The following is a 10,343-nucleotide window of genomic DNA, read 5'->3' as shown; positions in this document are numbered from 1 at the left end:
CCAAAACGAATTTATGCTAAGACCAAATGTTTATCAAAAATTTTATAGAATAAGCAGAGACCTTAGTGTACAAACCCATACCCAGAGGATTCAAACAATACGAAGCAAAGGTTAGCATTTCTAGTGCAGACAGATGAAGTTCAGAACATAGATTTTATGACTTAGTCTAACATGTCGAATCTCATTTTTTATTACCAACTGGCCTTAACAACATATTCCAGTCAAATAAGGAAGGATATTGTTCTATTTTGAATGGGGTTACCATAACACAACTGCCAAACCAAGTTTAAATCAAACCAACAACTACAAGGCACAAAGAGTCAATGTGCTTATCATAAACTGTATGGGAGCGGCACTAAACCGAAACATCATTCATATTCTTCATTGAACTACTAAAACATCTGAATAAATATATGCAATTGTACCTACAGGACTTCTGCTAAACATAAAATGAACCCTTGCGAAACAGACTGAAGGTATGCACATACACATCGTTAGCAACCACAAACTAATATACAGAACTAATCTTATAAATAATAGATAAACAATGTGAACCTAACAAAATGCATGATTAATCCAAGTCGATACATAGCATAGAACTGCATAACCACAGAACTAGACACAGGATTGAACTAACCAATCCTGAACATGCTCGATACTACAAGTCACAAACTAAGATTCAACCAAAACGAAACAAACATGCAAACATATTCGAAACTTCGGATTTGAAAAGGAGAGGAACATGCTGACCTTTTGTGGGTGCAGCAAAGTGGGTGCGGGTCTTCGATTCACACTCGAAACACTTCAAATTCGAGGTTGCGAAACTCGGATTCGCAACAAACACAGAACAGACGAAAAATCGTTTGAGTATTTTGATTCGATATTTTGCGATATTGTGACAACTAAACAAAATATTTCACAGGGGGTTTCTTGAACTGAAAGAAAATCGGCTATTTGGGAATTTTTCTGAATCCCAAAAAAAATCCCCCCTTTTATCGATGAATCAACCCCATTTTATAGGGTTTTGGGTTCAAGACAAAAAATGGCGAAAGGAACAGAGGGAGAAGTAACGTGGTGATGTCAGAGCACGTGGGGGTATGGGTGTGGTGGAGATGATGGATATGGGTGTGATGATGACGGAAAAGTAGTGGGGGTAACGTGGTGTAATGGGAAGGTGAGGAAGTGTCGAGTGAGTGGGGCGGAGATGGAAGTAGTGGAGGTGTCAGAGCAAGTGGGGTGGCAGTGGTGAGTGGGTTGGCAGGAGGTAGTGGAGGAGTGCAAGGGGCAGTGGAGAGTGGGGAGGTCAGAAAGATGTGGCGGCTAGGTTTTAGGATGAAGGGGAGGAAGGGAACGATGGGGAGATGGTGGTGTGGTGGAGGCGATGATGGAGGGGATGGTGGAGACGGCGATGGGTGGCGGATGAAGAAGAGGAAAGGGGAAGAGGGAGGCGGAGATGGGTGGAGAGGAAAGTGAAATGGGAAACCCTGAAAAGGGTTTCCCTTATTTGGATGCAAAATGGATCGGACCCGGTCCATTTGCGGACCGGGTCAATTTTTAGATTGGGTATTAAAAGAATGGACTAGTGAATTAAAACATGGACTAGTCTAAAAATTAAGATAAGCGATATGGGCTAATCAAAAAAATATTAGGAGTTAATCGGACTTTGATTTGGGGTCCGGTGAGTCAAAAATACGGTCCGAGTGTAAAACAAATAGTTTGGCTTCTAAATTTAAATAAAAGACCTGTTTAAACAATTTGTGTTAAATACTGCTCAATACAAAATATGCAATCATCAATGCTCGGATAAAAAAAATGGCGTTGTAATAGCCGTGCAATAATATTTCAAAAATTCGCACTGAAACAAAATGCTATTATTTAATTATGCAAAGATAGATGCGATGTGTGTGCGTAAGCTGGTAAAATGTCAAAATGATAAAAAATTATGAATTATAATAATAGTAATAAATAATAATAATAATAATAATAATAATAATAATAATAATAATAATAATAATAATAATAATTGTAATAGAATAATAAAGTGCCGGTATTGATAAAAGGCTAATAATTCCGTAAAATAATTATATATATATTTTAATTTTTTCTAAAAATATTAGAAGCGTAAATAGGTATTTTGGAAGAGAGGCGGGACAAAATTGGGTGTCAACAACTTGTCCCTCTTTGCCCGGTAATGATGAAAAGAGCTGTCGGGCAAAGACGTTGACTCGATAGCCTATTTTGTCCCGGCTAAAGGAAGCTTGAGAAAATTATGACCGAACTCCGGTCTCTGAGTTGCCTACATATCTCAGGCTGTACGAGAATCAGGTCAAGTGTAGTTCTGGAACAATTACGACACCTGAACCCGATTAGCGCGAATCTTGCAAAAATATTGTCCCAGTGCTGAATTATGATAACACTGGGTATTATGATAGAAACTTGAGAATTCTGAAAATTGAATTGCTGGAACGCAAGAGAATACTTGCAATTAGAGACGAGTGTTCGAGGTAGATCTTTGACCCGTGTCGGGAAGTCTGATTATCCTTCCCGACAACTTGCCCCAGTTCGCTGCAGAAGAAATAATTCCACGATTTGATGTGTGATGCCAACTTCGATATTTGTTCAAAGCCACCAGCTAAAACAATTGTTAGCAATAAAGAAATATAGGTGTAAATAAGACAGAGTTGGAGAAGTTACACTTGCAACCCCTGTTTCGAAAGTTGAGTCCACATTCGGAGGTGGGTGCCCGAATTGAAATATAAAATACCCGCATTCGGAGGTCGGTGCCTGAACTTGAATATAAAATACCTGCATTCGGAGGTGGGTCCCTGAACTGAAATATAAGATACCCGCATTCGGAGGTGGGTGCCTGAACTTTGAAATATAAGATACCCGCATTCGGAGGTGGGTGCCTGAACTGAAATATAAGATACCCGCATTCGGAGGTCGGTGCCTGAACTTGAATATAAAATACCCGCATTCGGAGGTGGGCGCCTGAACTGAAATATAAGATACCCGCATTCGGAGGTGGGTGCCTGAACTTTGAAATATAAGATACCCGCATTCGGAGGTGGGTGCCTGAACTGAAATATGAGATACCCGCATTCGGAGGTGGGTGCCTGAACTGAAATATAAGATACCCGCATTCGGAGGTGGGTGCCTGAACTTGAAATATAAGATACCCGCATTCGGAGGTGGGTGCCTGAACTGAACATTGAAATACCCGCATTCTAAGGTGGGTGCCTAAATTGAAAATTGACATACCCGCATTCTAAGGTGGGTGCCTAATTTGAACATTGAAATACCCGCATTCTAAGGTGGGTGCCTGAATTGAACATTGAAATACCCGCATTCTAAGGTGGGTGCCTAAATTGAAAATTGACATACCCGCATTCTAAGGTGGGTGCCTAATTTGAACATTGAAATACCCGCATTCTAAGGTGGGTGCCTGAATTGAACATTGAAATACCCGCATTCTAAGGTGGGTGCCTGGATTGAAATTGACATACCCGCATTCTAAGGTGGGTGCCTAATTTGAACATTGAAATACCCGCATTCTAAGGTGGGTGCCTGAATTGAACATTGAAATACCCGCATTCTAAGGTGGGTGCCTGGATTGAAATTGACATACCCGCATTCTAAGGTGGGTGCCTAATTTGAACATTGAAATACCCGCATTCTAAGGTGGGTGCCTGAATTGAACATTGAAATACCCGCATTCTAAGGTGGGTGCCTGGATTGAAATTGACATACCCGCATTCTAAGGTGGGTGCCTAATTTGAACATTGAAATACCCGCATTCTAAGGTGGGTGCCTGAATTGAACATTGAAATACCCGCATTCTAAGGTGGGTGCCTGGATTGAAATTGAAATACCCGCATTCTAAGGTGGGTGCCTGGATTGAAATTGACATACCCGCATTCTAAGGTGGGTGCCTAATTTGAACATTGAAATACCCGCATTCTAAGGTGGGTGCGTGAATTGAACATTGAAATACCCGCATTCTAAGGTGGGTGCCTGGATTGAAATTGACATACCCGCATTCTAAGGTGGGTGCCTGAATTGGAAATTGACATACCCGCATTCTAAGGTGGGTGCCTGGATTGAAATTGACATACCCGCATTCTAAGGTGGGTGCCTGAATTGGAAATTGACATACCCGCATTCTAAGGTGGGTGCCTGAATTAAATTTTGAAATACCCGCATTCTAAGGTGGGTGCCTAAATTGAAAATTGACATACCCGCATTCTAAGGTGGGTGCCTAATTTGAACTTTGAAATACCCGCATTTTAAGGTGGGTGCCTATATCATGTCCACTTCCCATGGTGCAAAAAATGTAAATCCACATCCACTTTCAGGGTGCAGAAAAATAAATCCAAGTTCACTTTCACAGTTCAAAATATAAATCTACGTCCGCATTTCACGGTACAAAATATAAATCCACGTCGACTTTGACGTCCGTATTATACAGTACAACAGTAAATTTACATCTACTTTCACGTCTGCATTATACGGCGCAAAAATAAATTCACTTTTACTTTCAAAAACATAAATCTGTATCCACTTTCTACAATTATATGTATATTTTTTGTAATATAATTCTATTTCCACTTCCATGCTCGCATCCACAATGTAAATGTAAATCCACGTCCACTTTAGAAATAGTATTGTAAAAAGATATCCACATCTTAATCCATGTCCCGTCGTGACGGAAGTTAAATATATAATTAACCCCCACAATTTGATATACGATGCAATATTTCGATCTTGTTATCTTATTAACATACTTCATTCTAAAAGAATTTGATAATGATTTGAACATGTATGAAGTGATGACGAAATTGAGGAATTCTAACCGATAACAGGTGATCAAGGTCAGTGTCCATGATTATATGTATTCGATCCATCGATGAATGTCACGAGCTAAAACAATTGTTAGTGATAAGAATCAATAGCTGGGTCTAAAAGAATTATACTTACAGCCCTTGGTTGAGAAGATGAACTTGTGTCCACTGTTGCAATTGAAATTTCGTGATGAGTGGAACGACGCCCGCCGTTCGGCATAAGCTACCTTTGCATCCACGCTGAAGAGTATTTGCATTTTGAAGAAAGTTAACTTTTTGATCACGCCCATAATTTAATACATGCACCGTGTTCATGTTAATTGGACCTGTCTCAACAAAGAAAAATTGTGAGTTTAAAAGAAAATTGGTTGACTTGTGCATGTCGGGGAACTTGGCCCTTGAATTGACTTTTGTCTCGGTCGCGTCCACGTTCTTCGATGTCTCACCACATATCTTGCTTTGCCGGGGAGTTTCAGTTATAAAAAAAAATGTATTTTGAAAATAAAAGTAATGAGATTTGGATGACTTTTAAAGGAAATACTTAGTGGCTCTAACATGTAACGTGATTAAGAAGACTCGATTTTTGAATTTATTCACATTTTAGAAATATGGATGGACTTTTGTTTAAGACCACTTTTATGCTACTTCTAAAAATTTGTCCCAGTTTCAGTCTTAGAGATGCTTGATTCTGAACAATTGAAAAATAAGAACTTATAATGAAAGTTTTCGAAAGTGATGTGACCGACTTCGAAATTTGTCCCAGTTTCAAGTCCTGGAAACGCTTGGTTCTAAACGATCGAAAAGTGAGAAAGTTGTAATGAAAAATTTTTGAAAGTGATTTGACCGATTTCAAAAACTTTGTCCCAGTTTCAAGATACTAAGACACATGAATTTAAATGGTGGGAAGACCAAAATCTTGTTAAAAATCCTTATGTATTTTATACGAACCAAAAATGTTTGGCCAAACCGAAGATAAAAATTTCAAAATAGAAGGGCCGAACCCGCCTCGGGTTGCCTACGTATCCCAAAGGAATCAGGCCAGACGTAGTTCGTGATGAACATAAAGATTTTTGAGTTTGTTTTGTTTTTTAATAAAGGGGCCGAACCCTATGTGGGTTGCCTACGTATCCAAAAGGAAATCAGGCCATGCGTAGTTCCACTCATACAACAAAAACACTGAAATATTTTGAAAAAGTGGCCGAACCCGATGTGGGCTGCCTACGTATCCAACAGGAAGTCAGGCCAAACGTAGTTCCAACCGCAAAACAAAGACGTTGAAATAATTTGAAAAGAGTGGCCGAACCCGATGTGGGCTGCCTACGTATCCAACAGGAAGTCAGGCCAAACGTAGTTCGTTCATACAACAAAACACTGAAATATTTTGAAAAAGTGGCCGAACCCGATGTGGGCTGCCTACGTATCCAACAGGAAGTCAGGCCAAACGTAGTTCGTTACATACAAAATGACAGAATCTTAATTTAAAAAGGCCGTAACAAAACATAGAGGCAACATGACAAAAGGAACTAAATGTTCTAGTTGATACCTCCGGCCTACTACAAAAGGAAATTTAAACTGAAAATACTGAAACTCCCGACGAACCGGGGCTAAGATAGAAGTTCAATTTTGCAACTCAGGTTCTGGCTCAGCAGCCTATAAAGTCAATATTTCAGCAAAGTCTTTGATTATCGCAGCATGATCATTTTCATCTTCCACGAACAGGTTCTTGACTCCCTCCACGATATCATCATAGGCAACTTCAACAATCAGATCTGAAGGTTTTGAGAAAGTTTGATCAATGGTAGGAATAGGTTTTGGCAATGCAATCTCCTTCTTTTTATTCTTTCGTGCTTTCTTCACTTCTTCCTCAGTTGGCTCATATCCCAAACCGAATGTAAATTGTTGAGTAGGGAGAACGACTGGCTCAACCCGCCCATTTAGTGTTTTCCCTAGCCCAAATCCAGGTTGGTACCCATTTCTCACCATTTCTTTTGCAACCATAATTGCGGCACATGATCTTTTGAACTCTTGAGTTTGACATACTTCACTCTCCTTAGTGACATTCACAACCTCCCAAGCGTGGTAAGCTGCTCCGTCGAACCCTCCTTCTGCCTCGACGAATGGAGTGGATTGCTCTATATAGAAAGACGTGTCTCCTTCTCCATGTATACATATTTGTTGTTGATCCCACTCGAATTTGACAGTTTGGTGCAAAGTAGATGGTACAGCCCCAGCCAGATGAATCCACGGCCTACCTAACAGCATATTGTATGACGTGGAAATATCAAGTACTTGAAAGTCCATAATGAATTCAACAGGGCCAATCAACACTTTCAACTCTATTTCCCCAATAGGACGCCTTGGAGCCCCATCAAATGCTCGAATATTCATATCACTGGTCTTGAGCTCGCTAACATTATATCCGATCTTCTTCAGACTTGTTAATGGACAGATGTTGAGTCCAAAACCCCCATCAACTAATACCTTAGCCACAAACATGTTACGACACTTGACAGTTATATGGAGTGCTTTGTTATGCATGCATCCTTCCGGCGGCAATTCTTCATTATCGAAGCTGATTCGATGACTGTCAAGCACGCGCTCAATCATCCCAGCTAACGCCTCACTAGTTGTTTCGCTTGGAACATATGCTTCATTCAAAATCCTCAACAGTGCATTCCTGTGCATATCTGAACTCAAAAGCAAAGAGAGAATAGGAATTTGAGCATTGGTCTTTTTCAACTGATCCACAACTGAGTACTCACTAGCCTTGATCTTCCTCAAAAATTCTTCTGCTTCGGTTTCAGTCACGACCCTTTTGGGAGGTACATTGGCTTCCTTAACTTGCCCCAATCTAACTAGCTCTTCTGGAGAATAGCATCTTCCAGACCTTGTCATTCCTGATGTCTTAACCTTGTCAGTGATTGTGTCCTTTCCTCGACATTCCATCACAGTTTGTTGATAATTCCATGGTATGGCTTTTGTATCGAGCACTGGTAACTGATTTGGTGCTCGAACTACTTCCACAGGTATTGATGAAGCTCCTAATATCTCGACAGGCACACAACCCTTTATCACTACAGCCGGAGAAGCAACGGCTACAAAATCATGATCCTCCACACGATCCACAGGCACTATAAATTCGGCTGGGTCGTCAACATTTTCATCTATTCCAATCATATTTATCGTGGCCCCATCATGGGTCGGGAGTGGATTGTTAACCACATTTGGTGTTGGTGGTTTGACCGTGATCTGTTTTGCTTCAATAAGATCCTCAACCTTATGCTTCAATGCGTAACAACGATCAGTGGAATGGCCTTTTACCCCCGAATGATATGCACATGTTTTAGTGGGATCAAAGCTTCTGGGTAATGGATCTGGAATTCTACCTTCCACGGGATATACTAAGCCTGAAGCTTGCAGTCTTTCGAAAACAACGCTCAGTGGTTCTCCCAATGGTGTGAAATTGCGAAACGGTTTATTTGGGCGAGGTGCGGATGCATTGTTTGGATGATGAGGTTGTGATGGTGGAGCTGGATATGTTGGTGGTCGTGGAGCTCGATATGCTGGTTGTGTGTTGTAAACAGGGTAGGATATTTGTGGTGATTGAGGTTGGTAAGATGACAAAGCTTGGTCGTAGGGATGTGGAGAATATTGGAAATATTGTGAGTGGTGAGCGTTAGGCTGGTATCGCGGTGGTCGTTGATGGCGGTATGATGTGTTTCCCAAGGCCATCACCGATGCTGCTTCTTTCTCTTTTTCCTTTCCATTTCCGAGAGTACCAGTTTGTATAGCCCTACTGGTAGACTGCAAAGCTGCTAGACTTGTTATTCTCCCTGTCTTAATGCCATCTTCGATCATGTCCCCAGCTTTGATCACTTCTGCAAAAGTTTTTCCACTCATTGTCACCAAACGTTCATAGTATTCCGGTTCTAGTGCTTGAATGAAGAAAGTAACCATTTCTGTCTCCTCCATGGGTGGGTGTACCCTAGATGCTTCTTCCCTCCACCGTATAGCATATTCTCGAAATGATTCGGTGAACTTCTTCTTCAACTTTGTAATTGAGATTCTGTCAGGAGCGATCTCAACATGAAACTTGTAGTGATCCACAAAAGCATTTGCCAAATCATCCCAAGTACGCCATTTGGTTGTATCTTGCTTAGAATACCACTCCAAGGCTTTTCCACTCAAACTCTGATTGAATAGTTTGACTCTTATCCCTTCATTCTTCCCCACACCAATCAACTTTTCACAATAGACCTTCAAATGGAAGAAAGGGTTCCCCGACCCATCAAACTTCTCAAATTTTGGAATCTTGTAACCTGGTGGCAATTCTACCTCAGGAAATGCACATAATTCTTCATATCTCACGCTTTGGTTACTACCAAGTCCACGCAAACTTCTCATGGCATCTTCCAAACTTTTGAGCTTTCTATTTATCATTTCATCATTAACTGACCGTGCCTCATTTTCAACTTCGACATAATGATCAACATCTGTGCGACATTGTCCTTGAATCTGTGTCATGGGTGGAGCTGTGGTATAAGTATACAACGGCGGAACTTGATGTGTGTCATGTGCTGGCGGTATGAATTGAGCTTTTGAAGAGGTGGTTGTAAATAAAAAGGGAGCATTTTGAGTGAGGTGTTCGGAACGAACTGGCTGAGAAGTGGTGAAATAATTTGCTTGGTTAAATTCGTCCAAATTTGGGAATGGATGTGGCACAGGCAAAGTTTGACGAACTCCCTGGGGCGGAGTCATATGTGGCGGTGTTTGAGAAAATGACCGGTTATGAAGTACCATATGACTTAGTTCGGCAACTCGTCGCTCCAGACGAGCAATGGTCTCCAAATGTGTTTCTGGTTCATTAGAGGATGTGGGATCACTCGTGATTGGTAAACTAAGAGATGGCTCAGATGAAGTGGTTGCATTGATCAAACTTTGCTCCATTTTAGAACGAGTCCTTTTAGTTAACCAGGTGATTAGTGATGAGTCAGAATCTGATTTCTTGGCTTTAGACCGTGTGAAATATGGATGCTCCGCCAGTTCCCTTTTAGCACAAGTCAACCTTTTTTGTTTTGAAAATAAGTTTAAAAAGAAAAAAGATAAAAACAAGAAAAAGAAAAGGAAAATGAGTCAGTATACGGTAAGGATAATATTATTGCATATAAACACATTATTGCACATAATACATCGCGTTTTATAATGCAAGGGACCTCTTTATGCCAGAGGTAGGCCTAACGAACATTGAAGGACAAACATGTCTTTTATGTATCATTCCATAACTCTTCTTACAACTAATTTACAAGAAAATAAAATTTATTACATGCCAGTTTAATAATACAATTTAAAGTTGATCTAGGATATCTAACGCTTTATCTCCACTAATTTCTTTTAACTGTCTTCAACCTCCGATATTAATTTTAGATGCTCCACGTCAACCTGCAACAAAAGGTCAGTTTTTCTTGAAATACTTATCTATAGAGTACTAGGTCTACATATTCC

This window comes from Lycium barbarum, chromosome 1 (assembly GCF_019175385.1).
Source record: "Lycium barbarum isolate Lr01 chromosome 1, ASM1917538v2, whole genome shotgun sequence".
Taxonomy (NCBI): Eukaryota; Viridiplantae; Streptophyta; class Magnoliopsida; order Solanales; family Solanaceae; genus Lycium; species Lycium barbarum.
This window is presented reverse-complemented; position numbering follows the sequence as displayed.